A 19,532-nucleotide genomic window follows, 5' to 3' on the forward strand; every position below is an offset into this window, starting at 1 on the left:
CATCAGCTCTAGAGAGATTCTAAATCTTCTGCATGGGAACCTTGACACACTACTGGGTCATGAGTTCAGAACACACAGTGGTAGGTCTGATGTTTCAGGAGAGGTCTGACTGTGAATCACACGCATCCAGCACATAGAGAGAAATGATCCTCACGACACTGGAAATTGAATTTGGAAATGTGTTTAGCTTTAGAAACTGGAGGAGAAAAGGGTGGGGGTGGGAACTAGACAAATTCAGAGAAAGAAAAAATCATGACCCTTTTATCACTGGTGCTGTTTCAGGGTTATTTGAGACACTGTTAGAGTTGTGTAGCTGTACAGTTACTGGGAAACTGAACAGGTACCGGGGGATAATATACACAAGGTTGGAACCCTTCACCACTCAGGTAGCAGAGAGTGTGTGGTCTGTATTGTAGAAGTTCATCTATGTGTGTGTGTGTGTGTGTGTGTGTGTGTTGGGTGCTTTCATGTATCTTGACAGCCTGCAGTTGTGGAAGCTTCTTCTTAGGTTACCACAGCAGAGCCCCCCTCCTCAGGTTGCCGGGAGACGTATAGTCCAGATGCACTGTCAGGGGGAATTAATCTCAGACAATCTGATTTTAGTGTCAGTCCGGTTTACTTCAGAGCGCTCTAGCTCAAAGTTGCTCATGAGGCCCACGTAGCATCCAGCTCATAATAGAATGCATTTAATTGGTTCTACTTCTAAGGTTCAGATAGAGAGCAGATCACAGGTTAGTTAGTGGTTCCATTACATCAAATAGTCATAATAGTCAGAGCCAACATAATTATTAGAGCTTCAGGTTTGAGGGTAAATAACATGACACATTTTTTTTTTTTTTTCTGGATCTATTAATTTATTAAGAGATATATTAAAAAGAAATTCACATACTCAAGAATACACAGCTGAATTTAAATTCATTCTGATATATTTTGAAGAGGCATGAATGTCAGAAATTTCAGGGTGATAGAAATGTCTTGATATAAGTGAAGAAAAAAAGCTTAATTAAACAAAATAAATTTTTGAAAAGAAAACATTTTTAAAGGAACAGTTCACCCAAAAATGAAAATGATGTCATTGTTTGCTCACCCTTATGTCCTTCCAAAACTGACTTCTCTTCTCTGTGGAACATGGATATTTTTTTTATTTTTTATTTTTTTTAGTAACCAAACTGTTTGGTTACTAACATCCTTAAAAGTTCATTTTGGGGTGAACTATCCCTTAGTTTGGTATTATGGTAATTTGGTAATAATGTATTTATGAAACCAACATGAATACAAGCGTACATTTCTAAGAACCATGCGTTTTAAACAAGATTTCTGAAAGATATTCAGTTTCTTTATCGTGGACATTCAATTTTTGTCCTTCACCCATGGACTGAATCTTGGTTGTGTTTTACTATCAAGGTTTGTTTTTAAAAAAAGTAAATCCATAGTGTTAAACGAAATATCAAAGTGAAATGCATATGAAATGTATAATCTGTGCAGTTCATTGTCAATAAATGTACATAATGGAAACAACTATTAACCAAAACATTGTTTCTGAACATGTTTAGAAATAATAATGCTTATATGTTTGGGGCAGGATCTTTCTTGAAAATAAATATATATAAATATTAAAGGAGTTAACTTTTTTTTTTTTTTTAATTCTGTGGGGTGTGCATCACAGGTATGATTACCCAAGGATTTACATGAAATTAGTGTTTTCTTTTATACTCTCACTGAAAAAATAGCAAATAATTTACAGTTTCTGCTATGATCATAAGCAGTGAAGGTTTTTGGCAGCCTTCTTGCATGCTGAGGCTGTGTGTATTTGTCACGCCTGAGCAGACGTGTAACTTAAAACGTGTTACTTTGCACTCAGCGTGTGTGACAGCCGGAGTGTGATACCTGGCTTATACCACACTAGTGCCCTCAGGTGGCAGATCAAACTAGCAGGGGGCTCTTAGTCTCATCCACAGGTTGCCAGATCTCACCCCGTTTCCTTTACAGTACTGAATGCCAAAGTTCAGCTGTAATTTCCCTGTTTGCTATAGTAGCTTTCTTTATTATCCCTGGCTGTACATGTTTTTTTTTTTTTTTTTTTTTTTTAGACTATTTCACAGAAGGTTCAATGCAATGACATTTGCATTTTCGTTTTTCCCCCCTCTTATACATCAAGGCCTCAGTCAAACCACTGGTGCTGCCAGATTCCACTCACACCTTCTCTAACTGTGCAGGTGGTCACATCTTTCCAAACCCCTTGCCGGGCGGCGCATTGGCTGTGGTCTTGAATCCAGCTGGACTGGCTTATTATCTCCAGATGACACCAGCGGGAAGAGCAGATGCCTTGTGGCCATGCTTGGCTCAGCTGTGAGCTAGAACATTCATCACTCTCCCAAATATCAGTCTTGATACTGAACTAAGCCCATACAGGCCTGTATGTAGACTACAAACCTGTCCATGGAAAAAATAATGACATTAATGCATCATAATCAGTGAATGACAATGAAATCGGAAGGATTTGTCATGGAGTTCGGAGATTGGTATTGTTGGAGTAGGTCAGAGCCGTAAACAGAAGAGAGCACTATCACTTTGTATTTTATAAAGCTACTCATTTATTTATGCATGTGTATTTGTGTGTGTGTGGCATATAGGCAGCCGGTCTGCTAGATTAGAGAAGGAAAACAAATCAAAGCAATGCTGCCAGATTTTGATTAAACCAGCTTTAGAACGCCTGTGTCAGTGAGTGTGAGTTTGTGTGTCTGTCTGTCTGCATGTAGGCATCAATCTTTTTGCAGACTGATGCATTAGTGTAATTGTGTGTCTGTGAACATATGTGTGTAAGCGATTTTTTTTGTCTCTGTTATTATATATACCTTCTGCAGTGTGTCTCTATATGAACTTCCTTCCCGTTCGCATGCCTGTAACAAGAAAAGAAGCTGAAGTCAGGAAATGATATTTTTAATCTGCCCCCTGCAAAGAGCTTTTCTTATTAAAGCTGCAGTTGGAGAGGACAGATCATAACCGACTCAGGATTCTATTAAAGCTTCTTATGATCCTTCCTCATACTGTCTGCTCTCTCTTCTCTCTCTCTCTCTCTCTCTCTCTTACACCTGTTCTGTCTCTCTTTCGCTCTTATAGATTCACACTCTTTTATTCACCAGTACTTTTCAGCCTTTTTCTTAAATTATAAACATTATAAATGAACAAAATACTGTCCATGTCTAAAGCTCTCCTAAATGATTCAGGGCTGCATTAATATATAACCTCTCTGAGCTTTCCAAACAGGGTTTGTGACCTGGAGGATAAAACAAACATGCCATTCACAAATGGCAGCCATTGTTGCTTTTGGATTATTGAGTTGTGAATGAATGCTTAAGAGAAAGGATTTTCTGTTATTAGGCATGGAATTATTCTCAGTTTTATAATTTAGATTACAGTTTAGATCACATCATGATCCTGTTAAACTGATCAGTGAATGAACATTGAGACAAATGAGAGTCAGTGTCTTCATTTGTGCCTCCCCTCAAGCTGACTGCTGGGGTGAGCATGCAAATAGCTATTGACCTTTTTAAAATGCAACTTTTTCTCACTCCCTACTGCTCTAAAAGCCCATGTCATTCTGATTACCTAATGAAAACCCTAAGTGTTTTATTGATTGAAGTTGATCTGTCCATTATTACCTTATAAGTCTAGCACATTTGTCTCATGTTCTTGCATTAGTCTCACTGTGACTGGTTTGGTTGTTAACAAAGCCTTGCGGCTGTGTTAACCAGATCCATATGTGGAGTGCTCATCTTGGTGTTAGAGCCATGTGACTGGTGATCTTTAATGCTGTGTTTGGCATTAGAAAGCCAGCAAAGGTGTTGAACTCACTTCGATTCCTGCACCAATAAATCCAGCAGTAATGGGAGAGGGGGGGAGGGGTTTACAGGCCTATCCCAGAGAAAGATAGAGAGAAGGAGGGATAGAGAAAAAAAAGGAGAAAAAAGAAAGATAGAGATCCGAGGACAAAAGAGATGGCAGGAAGGAAGAAAAGAGAGACAGCACATGAGAATGAATGAATGCAAAAAGGCAGATTGGATGAGTTGACTTTTATAGTCTCATGGTTTGTCTTTCAACACAGCCTGCGTTGAGGAAACCTTTTGTTCACTATATTGTAAAGCAATGAAGTGTGAATTTGTATAACTGTCAGATGTAGAATCTAGTCATTTTAGTAGTAGGTGAATCGACATTGTATTAAATAAAATTTGTTGTATTCTGCACCTGCTCTTCAGTGTACAGTAATTAAAACACAATAAAATACACTTGTGTTGTAGTACTTGAGACCGGTCTAGGTCTCGAGACTGGTCTTAAGACAATTTTTTGAAGGTCTTGGTCTTGTCTTGGTCTCAGCCACATTTGGTCTTGGTCTTGTCTTGGCCTCAGACTAAAAGGACTCTGGATTTTATTTCAAGAGCAGTCAAGACCACAACTGCCGGGATATCGCTAAATTGCCATTGCATTGTCTGATTTATTTGTTAACTTCATTAATTTGATTGGATGTAAAACTTCCTGCTTCAAATGCAATTAATAACTTATTTCTAATTTCATTTATTTTGTTACTGTTGTGCAGGGTCTGACATCAACAAGGGATTGTGTCAAAAATGTAACCAAAATTAATACAAATGCCCACAAAATTCAAGATATGATTGCAAAAAAGTACAAACCTGATTCCAAAGAAAGTTGGGACACTGTACAAATTGTGAATAAAAAAGGAATGCAATAATGTGGAAGTTTCAAATTTCAATATTTTATTCAGAATACAACATAGATGAATATCAAATGTTTAAACTGAGAAAATGTATCATTTTAAGGGAAAAATAAGTTGATTTTAAATTTCATGGCATCAACACATCTCAAAAAAGTTGGGACAAGGCCATGTTTACCACTGTGTGGCATCCACTCTTCTTTTTATTACAGTCTGCAAATGTCTGGGGACTGAGGAGACAAGTTGCTCAAGTTTAGGAATAGGAATGTTGTCCCATTCTTGTCTAATACAGGCTTCTAGTTGCTCAACTGTCTTAGGTCTTCTTTGTCGCATCTTCCTCTTTATGATGCACCAAATGTTTTCTATGGGTGAAAGATCTGGACTACAGGCTGGCCATTTCAGTACCCGGATCCTTCTTCTACGCAGCCATGATGTTGTAATTGATGCAGTATGTGGTCTGGCATTGTCATGTTGGAAAATGCAAGGTCTTCCCTGAAAGAGACGACGTCTGGATGGGAGCATATGTTGTTCTAGAACTTGGATATACCTTTCAGCATCATGGTGCCTTTCCAGATGTGTAAGCTGCCCATGCCACATGCACTCATGCAACCCCATACCATCAGAGATGCAGGCTTCTGAACTGAGCGCTGATAACAACTTGGGTTGTCCTTGTCCTCTTTAGTCCGGATGACATGGCGTTCCAGTTTTCCAAAAAGAACTTCAAATTTTGATTCGTCTGACCACAGAACAGTTTTCCATTTTTCCACAGTCCATTTTAAATGAGCCTTGGCCCAGAGAAAATGCCTGCGCTTCTGGATCATGTTTAGATATGGCTTCTTTTTTGACCTATAGAGTTTTAGCCGGCAACAGCGAATGACACGGTGGATTGTGTTCACCGACAATGTTTTCTGGAAGTAATCCTGAGCCCATGTTGTGATTTCCATTACAGTAGCATTCCTGTATGTGATGCAGTGCCGTCTAAGGGCCCGAAGATCACGGGCATCCAGTAAGGTTTTCCGTCCGTGACCCTTATGCACAGAGATTGTTCCAGATTCTCTGAATCTTTGGATGATATTATGCACTGTAGATGATGATAACTTCAAACTCTTTGCAATTTTTCTCTGAGAAACTCCTTTCTGATATTGCTCCACTATTTTTCGCCGCAGCATTGGGGGAATTGGTGATCCTCTGCCCATCTTGACTTCTGAGAGACACTGCCACTCTGAGAGGCTCTTTTTATACCCAATCATGTTGCCAATTGACCTAATAAGTTGCAAATTGGTCCTCCAGCTGTTCCTTATATAACTTTTCCGGCCTCTTATTGCTACCTGTCCCAACTTTTTTGGAATGTGTAGCTCTCATGAAATCCAAAATGAGCCAATATTTGGCATGACATTTCAAAATGTCTCACTTTCAACATTTGATATGTTATCTATATTCTATTGTGAATAAAATATAAGTTTATGAGATTTGTAAATTATTGCATTCCTTTTTTATTCACAATTTGTACAGTGTCCCAACTTTTTTGGAATCAGGTTTGTACTTGTATCTTGATATTTATATTATAACATATAATATAATCAGCAATTAAGAAATATAACAAGAAAGAGGGCTGTTGTCACAAATATGAGCACAATTGCAAATGTGATATAGATTTTTTACAGTTGTTCCATAAACAAAATTTTATTTTTAAAACATTAATCATTTAACATTCAGATTCAGATGCAACTTCTGTTCCACTTCTGCAGTGTAAAGTTGAACTTTGTTGTTAGTGAATTTCAATTGATTGGTAACAGCTCTATATAGTGTCTTATTATTCTAATTATAATTATTGATTAAAAATAAGACATTTCTCAGGCAGTAAATGTGGATCTTTCGGAGTGCTAGTCTGGTCTTGGTCTTGACTCGGTCTCGACTTGCCTTGGACTTGGTCCTGTCTTGGTCTCAACCCCCCCCCCCAAAGACTTGGTCTTGGTCTTGGTCTTATCTTGGTCTCGACACACACTGGTCTTGGTCTCGACTTGGTCTCGCTTTAGTTGGTCTTGACTACAACACTACTTGACACATTGGATTGTTTTTTTAGTCTTATCTTTACCATGGTCTCTCTGGTGTGAGCTTTGAATGCCTAAATTATAAGGTAGATTATTTCAGGAACAGGCATTGGGTATTAGTTATCACCCATCACAATGGAACAGCCTTTCATCTGGCCTTTCAGAATCCCTGAATGCAATAATAATAATCTTCCAGCAGGATGAAAACTCTTGCTTTGTTGAATACTTTGAACTGCATTTTTCCTTGAGGCAGATAATAACATACTATTTTGCTTTACACAAAGCTTGTAGTAAGCATTTCAACTACTTGAAGAAACTATCAAAAACATCTGTGAAGCATGGTTACTTTTTAATATTTTGTTCCTGTCTGAAAAGGATAGATAGATAGATAGATAGAGATAGATAGATAAATAGATAGATAGAGTTTTGTATTGTTTCTCTGATCTGAACAATAATATTAACATTTACCCTTTGTCAGCCAAGATTCCCCACCACCGATGTTTAAAGACACCTTCTGCCTCTGTAGATATCCAAAAAGGACCCAGACGGGGGGGGGGGGGGGGATTTCTCCAAATCGCTTCTAAAATGAAACATTAAATCCCCTTTCACCCTGGATGTGCTATATCCTAAAATTACATCTATTACACTGCCAGCCCCTGCCTGACCATTATGTACTTGGAGAGGATACCTGTGGGACTAATGACTGAGGTGTATGTGCGTGTGTGTGTGTGCTTGTTTTTGTGATTTAAAAGGACACAAATTTGTATAATGACATGGGTATTACACTGGTATTACGACGTAAACATGAAATATGAGGACATTTCATGAGTCCTCATATTTAAAATAGCTTTAAAACATACTAAACAATGTTTTCTCAGAAATGTAAAAATGCAGAATGTTTTCTGTAATGGGTAGGTTAAGAAGTAGGGGTAGTGTAGGAGGATAGAATGTACAGTTTGTACAGTATAAAAACCATTACGCCTATGGAATGTCCTCACTAAGATAGCAAAACAAATCTGTGTGTATGTGTGTGTGTATGTGTGTATGTGTGTGTGTGCGCGTTTCAGGTATTCCCTACGTCATGGGGACAAAGTGTGTCCCCACAAAGATGGCAATATCCCAAATCCTTGTGCATACAGGGACATTTTTTGGTCCCTATAAGGAAAACAGCTTATAAATCATACAGAATGAGTTTTTCGATGTTTTTCTGTGATGGGTATTTAGGGGTAAGGTGATAATGATAAAAATCATTATGTCCCTATAAAACATGAAAACCCAACGTGCGTGTGTTCAATAATATTCGTATTTTGTCTTGCATTTTAGATATGCATATTTAATGCCTTACAGTGTAGTCATAATCTAACCATCACATACCACAGTTCTAAATATGAATTTCAACTGTCAGTGTGTGCGTAGTGTTAACGTGTGCTGTCTGGGCACATGCTGGCATAAGTGTGTGTGTGCTGAGGGTGGGCAGCTCCTGCTGAGAGATTGCACTGACTGCTGAGTTATTGCTCTTTAATTATCAATTACTGCTGCATTGGTGGGCCAAGAGCAGAAGAGGTGCTAATGAAAACAGAGGAAGCATTAAAACACACACAGTCTAGAGTATGGTGGGTATGTGTATGTGTGTGTATGTGTGTGTGTGTGTGTGTGTGTGGGGGGGGGGGGGGGGGGGGGGGGGGGGTATTAGTACCTTAAAGGTACATATTAGTATTTTAAAAGTACATATTAGTACCTTTTCCTTTTTGTACCTTACAGTACTGCCCCAGTGACAAACACCATACCTTTTCTGACAGTGTGTGTTCATGAAATAGAGCTATGACCAGACCAAAACTTCTTGAAATATCTCACTCAGTCTTTGAAATATCTCACTCAGTCAGGCAAATGCTTAGGCCTACACATTTTTAGAATCAGAGGTTAAGAAGAGTGTGACGAAATATGACTCTCAGGAGACTCATTTAAAACACATGTTAATAATACCAGGTGTAAACGGTAATGCGTCTTGGCTGAGCACATGTGATTGGATCACGAAATTATATTCGGATGAGGGGAGTCTTTTGCCACATCAATGCAATAAGAAAAAATTGACGCCATCTTGCGATTTAAAACAGTTACTACGACAACCGATTGTAACGACAACAACGTAGCAATGTTCATATAGTAAGCATAAAACATTTGTCTGAGGAGGACTGTCTGAGAGGACAATCTTTGGACAGGGTCACGATGAATGAAATCATGAGAATTACGCCTTGTCAGTAAAAAAAAAACCCTCCTGGCTTCGCACGACTGAATAGAGTCATCTCCGTTAGGTCTGCCCGCGTGCCTTAATGAAAGAATCTCGTAAAGTAGTGTTATGATTACCTTAATTTAATTGCCTTAAGTATCGATATGTAAAGCTTGGGACTGTTAATTAGCCTGACTTGTGTTGATTGAACGTTGTTAACGTTATTTTCACTGAATCGAACATACTTTTTATTCCAAATACAACTTGTATAACACTATGTACATTACCATTTTGCCATTATGTTCACTCAGTTTGCTGGCGAAGTTTATGTAATCTGTGCAGATTTAGCGCACATACTTAACTCATGAGTCAATATGAATATTAAATATGGCCGAACTAAGCAGCACCTGCGCATTTCTGCCTACTTCAACACAATCGTCAAAAAGCAACTAAAGGCGCGCTGTTTGTTTGCTTTAAAGGGAATAGTGCAGACCCAAGAAACTATAATGTGGGGTAACTAACCCCAGTGTAAAAAGGAAAGGAAAAAAAACACCTATAGTGTGAAGCACATCTGCCAATTTTTAGCAGACCCTGGCCAGATATAAACACTGATGTTGCTGCAGCTATCAAAATGGGTAAATGGGACCTCTGAAGCTTCAAATAAAGATTGTATTACATTGATATGCCAGTAGGTGCTGACTGACTGTTGACTGAATGTATTTGATAGAGATTTGTTTAAAAACTCTGGACAAAACAAGTCATTAATTTCAAACAATTATTTACATAATGAATGCATTTAAAATAACGCATTTGTAACATTTTAGACATTAAAGGTGCAATATGTAGGATTTTCTGTTCGCTAGAGGTCTCTAGAGGCCTATTCAAAACAAAGGCGTAGCTTGATGATGCCAAGTTTGAGTGCGGAATCTTGGGACATGTGGTCTCACCTCACATCCGGTGGAAAAGAATCGGGATAGGAATCGGAAGAAATCATGTTCATGGATGCGATTATTAACTTTAGCCTACTGTAGTATGAAGGAGAGCAGGACTGAGTGTTGTGGGAGCTGAATGAGGCCACTGGAGCGATTGCGCAACACACACCGCGAGCAGTGGAACTTTTATTATGCCACAGTCGCCGGCGCTGCTTCCGCTTTTCCGGTCATGAGTATGAGGTAACACAGCTCTGTTTATCATATTAGATACATTTGAGTGTGTTGAAAATGATGTTATAACATTTAATCTGTGTGTTTTCTCGGTGGCTGCTGTGAGACACTTGTTGCACACTGCAGTAAGATCAATTTTAGAATATCATATTAATAAATGCTGGATGGCTTGTGTTGATAAATGGAATGCAATAAATTTGAAAACATATTGTATGATGGAGAAAATTCTTACTGTTACTAAAAATAAAGCTGCATCTGATTATGCTATGTTAGCTACTGGACAAAATAGTTTTTCTCTGAGGCATGGTAAAGCATGGTACTCACAAAAAAATCAAGAAAATTAGATTTAAACAATAAGACTAAACGTGTTGAGCTATATAACAATAATTAGTTTTCTGTCCATAAATATATCAAAATAGTTGTTCCCTTGTCTATTAAAACATGTAATATATTAAAGAGTATTTAGTGTTTCCATGGTTTCTACAAAATAAAACCGGAAAACGGGTAATGCGGTATGACGCCATTGACAGGCGACTCCTCACATGTCCCGGAGCCTTGGTTAAAATAGCAATTTTCTCACAATTTACAAATAGTTGGAAACATTTAGGATATTGTAAGTAGGCTACTCAAGTGAACAAAATAACACTAGCCTGGATATTTTACTGCAAAATTCTTACATATTGCACCTTTAATAGACTCAAATAACATTAAATAGAATATTTTGTCAGAACCTCAAGTAAATTACATGTTATTTTATTTAGTTGTCTATTGTTTTGCTTTCAGAATCGTGGGAGATTTTTTAACCCAGATTACCCAGAATCATAAATTCAGTTTAAAAGAATATATAATATATTTGGCATTTAACTTAATATTAGCACTGTTTCTAATATTAAAATAAATGAGGATGAAGTCTTTAAGCACATTAACAAGGTTTTGGGACAATCATAATTTTTGCGAAGTTCTGCAAACTCAAAAGATCAAAATCAAAAGATACAAGACCCCCCACTTCGCATTTGTGCACGTCACATTTTTGCCATAATAATCGGCTGATTGTCGTGGCCTATAGAATACCTTTAAAATACTAAACATTTGGCAATGATTCACTGCCTCATAGCCTCATGGGCGTTTGAAATCATGAGTGCAATACAGCTGCAGTCATCTAACGAAGTGTCACGTTTCTTGAACACTTGAATTAGTGAGATGGAATAGAAGAGAAACGTGACCGTCTGCCGGTAAGATCAGCCAGAGCTCTGTCACATGTTCTGTCAACCTGACATGATGGCATCGTGCCAAACAGCACACAATACTTACAATGTCACACATTCCTTTTCCTTTAAACGAAATCATTTTTACATTATTAAACACTTTTTTGTGCACAGATAAACATGATTATTTTAGGGCGCAGTGCCCATTTTCACGCTTAATAAATTGTTGCCTAAGTGTTTTCAAAGGGTTTTCTTAAGTTTTCAAACACATTAAATGTTTTTACATTGCGATGTTTTTATTCCTAAGGTGCAATTAAGTAGCACTTTCTTGCCAATGGAACTTGATGAGAAAGAACAAGGTTACTGCGTTACTGTAGTCCGCAGGTCCAATTTTGTTACAGCTGTGTTGGAAGATGGTGAAATCTCTTTGTCTTGTTCAAAGTCAACTGATAAGTTCGCATATGTCGATTTATTGTTAAGTGATCACATCGTATAAGGTTTACTGTTGGATGATGACGAACTATTCAAGTCTCACGTGGGCAGACAGGTAAACAAACGAGCGCGAGAAAAATGATAAGATCGCACATGTCGATTTATTGTTAAAGTGATCGTATAAGGTTTACTGTTGGATGATGACGAGCTATTCAAGTCTCACGTGGGCAGACAGGTAAACAAACGAGCGCGAGAAAACTGAACGAGGAGAGCAGCACTGACGCACGCGAAAGAACAGGTGCATCACACGGTGCATTGTGCAAGATTGTAGATTAAAAGTGTTTTTGTTACATTATAGGTGCCTTAGATCAGTGCTGGCGTCCAAATTATTCAAAACAAAACGTCTGTGAAAGGGTTCCCATGCATGCTGATGGAAAGCTTGGAATTCACAGGCAATCCGTACCTGTGAAAATCTCACCAGTTGTAGGTGTTGGCCATAATGTAATGTGACTCACGTGGGCTTGAAGCAAACAGAGTTTCCTCTGTATCATCTCTAATCGATAGGAAAAGAGATAGACTTCCGATTTTTCTCATCTGTGAAAGCAACTAACAGCTCTGATAGCTCTGATGATTTATGTGCATGGAATCAGCATTATTAAGCTCTAAGTTATTAATTAAGCTGGAAAAAAATGGGAGCAGATGGGACTCATGTTTGCCTGAATTGATTTAAAATTGTAACTTCTACAAGAAAGCTTTTCTGTTAAATGTCAGCAGGAATTCAGTTTAGAATAGATGGGAGAATGCCTCAAAAGAATGTAAAGAAATAATGATGGTGATCTCTGCTTTTTTTAAAGCATGTGTTTGTTTGGTGGTGTGAATGAGGAACATTCCTTTTTGTTCTCTTAAGTAAACCCACTCTGGTTTTATATGATTATTTGTTTCTCTATGTGAATGTGTGTTATCTATATTGTGTCTATCCAGTTCAACGAGACCTACACAAAAGATAAAAATTAAAATATATATGAAAAAATAAAACTACTAGTTAGGCAATGCTCATTGGCAAAGCATCTCAGGTTACGCATGTAACCATGGTTCCCTGAGAATAGGGAATGAGACGCTGCATCCCCTAGGGGTTGCTATGTTGCTAGGTGTCTGAAGCATGAGTCTAAACACGACAATGAACTTGACATTGACAGACAGCAGCCTATGACGTTACCACTGATGTGACCGTGAGTATAAAAGGGCACCTGTGAATTATGTCATCCACTTCTTGTCTGAAGGAGACCTGTGCAGAAATGCCTGAAGCATGGCAAATGGACGCAGTGTCTCATTCCCTGACATGCGTAACCTGAGATGTTCCTTTTAGAAAGACAACTTGCACTGCGTCCCTAGGGGTCGCTATTGGGAATGGAATGCCCATGCTGCCATGCTGAAGGGATGAGTGCCCTATTGGCTGAGCTAAGTCAAAGACTCAAGGAGTCCTCATCCCTAAGGTGCACCAGTGACAACCATAGGCCGGAGCTTCTCAAGAACGAATGCCTCAGGACAACTCTAAAGAGAGGAAGACTAACTACATTCATACTAAGGCCAGCTTCCCAGGAGGCTCATGGAGAGCCTAAAAAACTCAGAACTTCCCTGTAAGCAGCCCTGAAGTCTAACCCAAGAGTAGTGCCGGGTTGAGTCCAGCTGGCCCACAAAGCTCTCGCAGTGAGAGGAGGCCTAGCAACACTTGCACTGAGGTCAGTAGCCATGGAGGCTCCAAGAAAGCCTAACTACCTAGCATACTACCCTACCGCCTAGCCGAGCTCTAGGAGAGGAGGCCTCAGAAGACAACTTCTAAATCAAGAGGAGGCCTAACAATGTCCCACACTCAGAACATCTTGCGAGGAACCTCACAGAGAGCCTACAACCCGTGACTGCTATCCTGGCGGAGCTCTAGAGAGTGAAGGCCTTAAGAAAGATAACTATCTAAAATGAGAGGAAGCCTGATGACATTCACATTAGCAAAGGAGACTCACAGAGAGCCTGACAACTAATAGCCGAGCTCTAGGAGTCGAGGCCTCCGCATTACGATTCTCTTATTGAGAGGAGGCCTAACAACGTCCCATACTCAGGATGTCTTGCAAGGAGGATCACAGAGAGCCTTCAACTCATGTGGAGCCCTGGAGAGAGGAGACCTAAATAAATACTCTCTCTAGTGAGAGGAGGCCTGATGACACTCTCAGTAGCCAAGGAAGCTTACAGAGAGCCTAACAACTTAACAAATTTGCCAAGCTCTAGGAGCGGAGGCCTCATCAAGACAACTCTCTAAATCAAGAGGAGACCTAACAATGCCCCAAAAACTCAGGATATTCTGCAAAGAGGCTTACAGAGAGCCTACAACTCACACTTGATATCCTAGTGGAGCTCCAGGAGTGGAGACCACAGAAAAATATCCCTCTAGCGAAATAAGGCCTAGCAACACTGCAATAGCAAAGGAGGCTAACAGAAACCATAACCATTAAGCCAAAATAATGGGAAGAAGTTATAAACACTACCAGGAATACAGCATGATGCTGCTGTTAGCAGATTCTATAAATGCAGTAGCCAAGGAGGCTCAAAGAGAGGCTAATAACATAACAACACTGCTTGTAAATGCAGGGGCCTCACAGAAATAAGCAGGTCCTGAACCATGAGGCACAGATGGCTGGCCCGATTCCCTCGAAAAAAGGGACAGATAAGAGTGAAGTTTCCTGATAGGAAGGCGCTCACAATGCATGCAAATAGTCCACTCAAGGACTGAGCATGCATGCTCCTCACCCTTGCACATAATGTACATATCGTGTGTGTCATCTGGTGTCAGATAACGCTGACATGGAGCAACACACAGTCTGAAAGATTTAGTGCTAGTGCTCGCCATAATCCTTTGATTGCCTTGTATAGACACATGTTCAAACAAACAGGTATCCTGAAGACAAGAAAGAGGATGACGTAATTCGGGTGCCCTTTTATACTCAGTCGCACCAGTGGTGGCGTCATAGCCTCCCGCCTGCCAATGTCAAGTTTATTCTCGTGTTAAAGGCTGATTTATACTTCTGCGTCGAGTGTACGCCGTAGCTACGGCGTAGGTTGTGTGTACCACGCGTAGCCTACGACGTAGCCGGATGTGCACCTCTTCAAAAATGTAACAACGCGTCAATTCTACACGGACAGCAAGCGCTGTGATTGGTCTGCTAGAACCCCTCCCTCAGGTCAAAAAACTTGCGCGGAAAACTCAGAGAAGAGCGAGCGTTTTCAACTTCTATAGGAATGAAAAAATGCTCTGTTTCAGGAGACACATGCAGTCATACTGCAACAAAAAAAAAATCGTTACCTATTTGCCGCTTCTATTTGTAAGCTTCTCTGACAATGTACATGACAAGCTGCTTCTTCTTCGACTTTTGCCTTGATACGCAACATGACCGCAGACACTGCCTACTAGTGGTCTGCATGCATGTCGACGCGGACAATGACGCAGAAGTATAAATGAAAACAGACGCATAGCCTATGGTGCAGAGGCTCCGGCGTAGGTCTGACCCAGAAGTATAAATCAGCCTTTAGACTCACGCTTCCGACACCTGGCATGCCGGAGGCATTCCCCCATAGCGACCCCTACGGGCCGCTGCGCGAGTTCCCTTTCGAAAAGGAACCTGCTGTCTAAAGCTTAGCAATTCTCTCTCTCTTTCTCTCTCTTTCCCACACACACACACACACACACACTTTATTTCTTTCTCTCTGCTGGGTTCAGAAATAAGTAATGAGTCTGCTAAAAGGGGAAACAACATTTCAATCCTCTGACTTGTTTCAGGAAATTGCATTTAAAGGGCAGCAGGTTTTGTGGCACATTACTGCCATTACAGTTCCCATTTAGTCGGTCACGTTCGACGTACGTCGGACAGACCGACGAATAGGAATCTCGCTAGAGAGGCCAATCTACTTCGAGTGTAACTAAAACGAGCCAATGCACATTGGCATGCAATCATATGCAGCAGCTGCTCGCCTCGCAGCGCGGGTACATAATGAGCAGCAGGTGCGTTGCATCTTCGGCTTTTCGCTTCAGAGCCGAACGATGTTTGTTCCTGTTCTCTGCAAGCAAGTGTCTGCTAGAAGACGAGTCAAACTTTTTGGTTGAACTTCTCTTTTTTTTCGAGTGCAGGCGAACAGCACAGCAGCGGGGTCGAAGTCCTCTCTTTATTTTCTGTTTTTTGTTTAGTTTGCCATTATTGAGCAAATAGCTGTTTTGACAGCGTCAGAAGGCTGTTCTCACGGCCGGTACGGTACGCTTCGAGCGCTGAAAGCCATTTTTACGGCTGGTAAGAGTGAGTACCTTCAAAGAGAGAGAGCACACTACAGGCTGCACACAATCCCTGTCTGTGTTGCGGCGGCCGTTCCCCTGCGTGCTTCAGCACTTTAAAAGAGTAAAGTCCCTAAAAGAGCTTACACAAGTAGAGCTTGCGTCTTTTTAAAGATGACATTCTATTTGTGTGTTTCTGGATGCGGTCGTTTCCTGTCCTCACTGACAGCCACGATCACTGTTTCACATGTCTGGGCGCGTGCTGAAACGATGTTCGTGGGTGGTTCACATTTTCATATGAGAACATGATCACGTCGACACGCCGGTCGTGACTCTTCTTTCTCTGGGAAGCTTGAGTCCCCTCTGTTGTTGGCCAGCTGCCGCTTGTGTGTAAAAGCACAGCCGCGGGTCTGCCCGACACTCTGGAAGACCACGGAGATCAGCGAGAGCAAACCTCTCGCTCCTCTGCGTGTCGTGTGCCGTCGAGCTGTCGGGCTGCAGCGTGGGTTGTCACGGCAACCCAGCGCTCGCTCGGCGCTCTAGATGCGCGGTCTCCTTGCCTAATCTCCATTGTAGCGCCCTCTCTGGTGCACCAGAAGAGGTCTACTTTGGTGAGATGGCTTGGGTGACTTGAGGTTGAGGGGTTCCTTCAGGGAACCAACCCCCTAGGGCCCCTCCCTCTCTAGCGCATTGCATGCTGTGCAGCTTCTGGATTGGATTGCTGGTCCTTCTCATAGGGGAACCTAGCATTTCATTCAGGGCTCCAGCTGAGGGTCAGATGTCGATTGCAGCATCGGAGAGAGGGCTGTTATACTCTGGAAATGAGGGTGACGCTGCCCACTGTAATGGTGTGTGCTTATGCTGACTCAGCTTCAGAGTATACAGCCATGTTTTCACGGGTGTTCCAGATGTGCATGGAAAACTTGGCAGTATGGAGCTATATTGGTGCCATAAATATGGAACGCCAAAAGTGCCAAAATCTGCATAAAGTTTTTTATTCTCTCACTACCCTTATGGGTGGGGTGGCTGTTCACAGACCACACCCACCCTGCATGTGAGGCCAAGGCACTCTTTATGCATGAGGGTAGTTCTGAGCCGGGGTTGAGCTGCGCTTGTTGACTAACCGTGATCAAAGTCACGGCGCAGGCCTTTGGCCAGACGATGTCCACCTAAGTGGTCCAGAAGCGCCCCCCCTGGCTTACCTTGCTGAGGTGCGAGAGGTCGTCAAGCTAAAACGCTTTCTCGACACTCCCATCTCACAAGGTGGCCTTTTCGGTGACACTGTCTGGGACTGAGCCCAGCAGTTCTCCTCAGTTAGTAGCAGACCGGGGAGCCTCCCCTGACAAACTATTGAGTTCCTCGTGGGCCCTCAGTCTGCTCGTTGCCTAGGGTGTCGTCCCCTGCAAAAAAACTCCAGCCCAGCCTGCTCTACTGTGTCCGCTGCAGGAAGATGACGCCTCCTGTCTCTGCTACTGTTTAAGTGGTTAGTGAAAAATCACCCCTGAGACGGGTGACCCAGATATGGGCGGGGCTGCTCAGTTCCTCCATCTCCGGGTCTGAAGAGGGCTCGGAGAGCAGTGGGAGGAGAAAAACCTCACCACGCTCATCCCCCTCTTCCTTCGCCAGAGGGCAGCAGCGTGCAGTCGAGAAGGCAGCAAAGCCTCTGCTGCGCCCCCTGCCCGACCGTGGAACCAGGTAGGTGTTGCACAGCACACTCTGACCCCGCTTCGGGCTGCCTCGCAGAGAGAGCCTCCCGAGCCATGTCCCTGTGTTCCACCTCGCTGCCTCACTGCGGGTACGCCTGCGTTCCCTTTGGTCCCGCTTGTACGGTCTCTGCGAGCCTGGTTAGCGCTCCCCAGTCCTTCTCGCTGGCTCATTCGGACCATCGGCTCGGCTATCCGATTCAGTTCGCCCGGCGTCCCCCCCAAGTTCAGGGGCGTCCACCTCACTGCAGTGAAGGCTGTCGATGCCCATGTCTTGCGTGAGGAGATCGCGGTCCTACTGGTGAAGGACGCGATAGAGCCGGTCCCTCCAGCCGATATGAGGTCAGGGTTCTACAGTTCCTACTTCATTGTACCCAAGAAAAGCAGTGGGTTATGACTGATCTTGGACCTACAAGTTTTGAATCGGAGCCTCCACAAGCTACTGTTCAAAATGCTCACGCAGAAGCGCATTTTCGAATGCATTCGTCCCCGAGATTGGTTTTGCAGCAATTGACCTGAAGGACACGTACCTTCATGTCTTGATTCTTCCGCGACACAGGCCATTCCTGCGTTTTGCGTTCGAAGGTCGAGCATATCAGTACAGAGTCCTACCCTTCGGGCTGGCCCTTCGCATCCTCAACTATCTCGACGACTGGCTCATTCTAGCTCAGTCGCTGGATCAGTTGTGCGAACACAGGGATTTGGTGCTCAGACACCTCAGCTAGTTGGGTCTTCAGGTCAGCTGGGAAAAGAGCAAACTCTCCCCTGTGCAGAGGATCTCTTTTCTCAGTATGGAGTTGGATTCTGTCGAGCAGACGGCACGCTTCACAGAGGAACGTGTTCAGTCAGTGTTGAACTGCTTGAATACTTTCAAGGGCAGGACAGCGGTCCCATTGAAATTCTTTCAGAGGCTCCTGGGGCATATGGCAGCCACAGCGGCAGTAACCCGGTTTGCTTCATATGAGACCACTTCAACACTGGCTTCACGGCCGAGTCCCAAGATGGGCATGGCAATGCGGCACTTTCCGGGTGGCAATCACTCCGGAGTGCCGCCAAGCCTTCAGCCCGTGGTCGGACCCCTTGTTTCTTTGGGTAGGAGTGCCCCTAGAACAGGTGTCCCAGCATGCTGTGGTATTCACAGATGCCTCCGCCACTGGCTGGGGTGCCACGTACAACGGGCATGCAGTTTCCGGGGTGTGGACGGGCCCCCAACTGCACTGGAACATCAGTTGCCTCGAGTTGCTAGCAGTACGCCTTGCCCTGAGCCGCCTCCGAGGGCCGTTACGGGACAAGCATGTGCTGGTCCGCACGGACAACACTGCGACCGTTGAGTACATCAACTGCCAAGGTGGTCTGCGCTCCCGTCGCATGTCGCAACTCGTCCCCCATCTCCTCCTCTGGAGTCAGAAGCATCTGAGATCGCTTCGTGCCATTCATGTTCCCGGTGTGCTCAACCGTGTGGCCGACGAGCCATCACGAGCTGCGCTGCCGGGAGAGTGGCGACTCCACCCCCAGGTGGTCCAGCTGATTTGGAGAGAGTTCGGAGAAGCTCAGGTAGACCTGTTTGCCTCACCAGAAACCTCCCATTGCCAGTTGTTTTACTCCCTGTCTGAGGGAACACTCGGGACAGATGCACTGGCACACAGCTGGCCCCGGGGCCTTTGCAAATATGCGTTTCCCCCAGTGAGCCTACTTGCACAGACCTTGTGC

This window comes from Ctenopharyngodon idella, chromosome 6 (assembly GCF_019924925.1).
Source record: "Ctenopharyngodon idella isolate HZGC_01 chromosome 6, HZGC01, whole genome shotgun sequence".
NCBI lineage: Eukaryota > Metazoa > Chordata > Actinopteri > Cypriniformes > Xenocyprididae > Ctenopharyngodon > Ctenopharyngodon idella.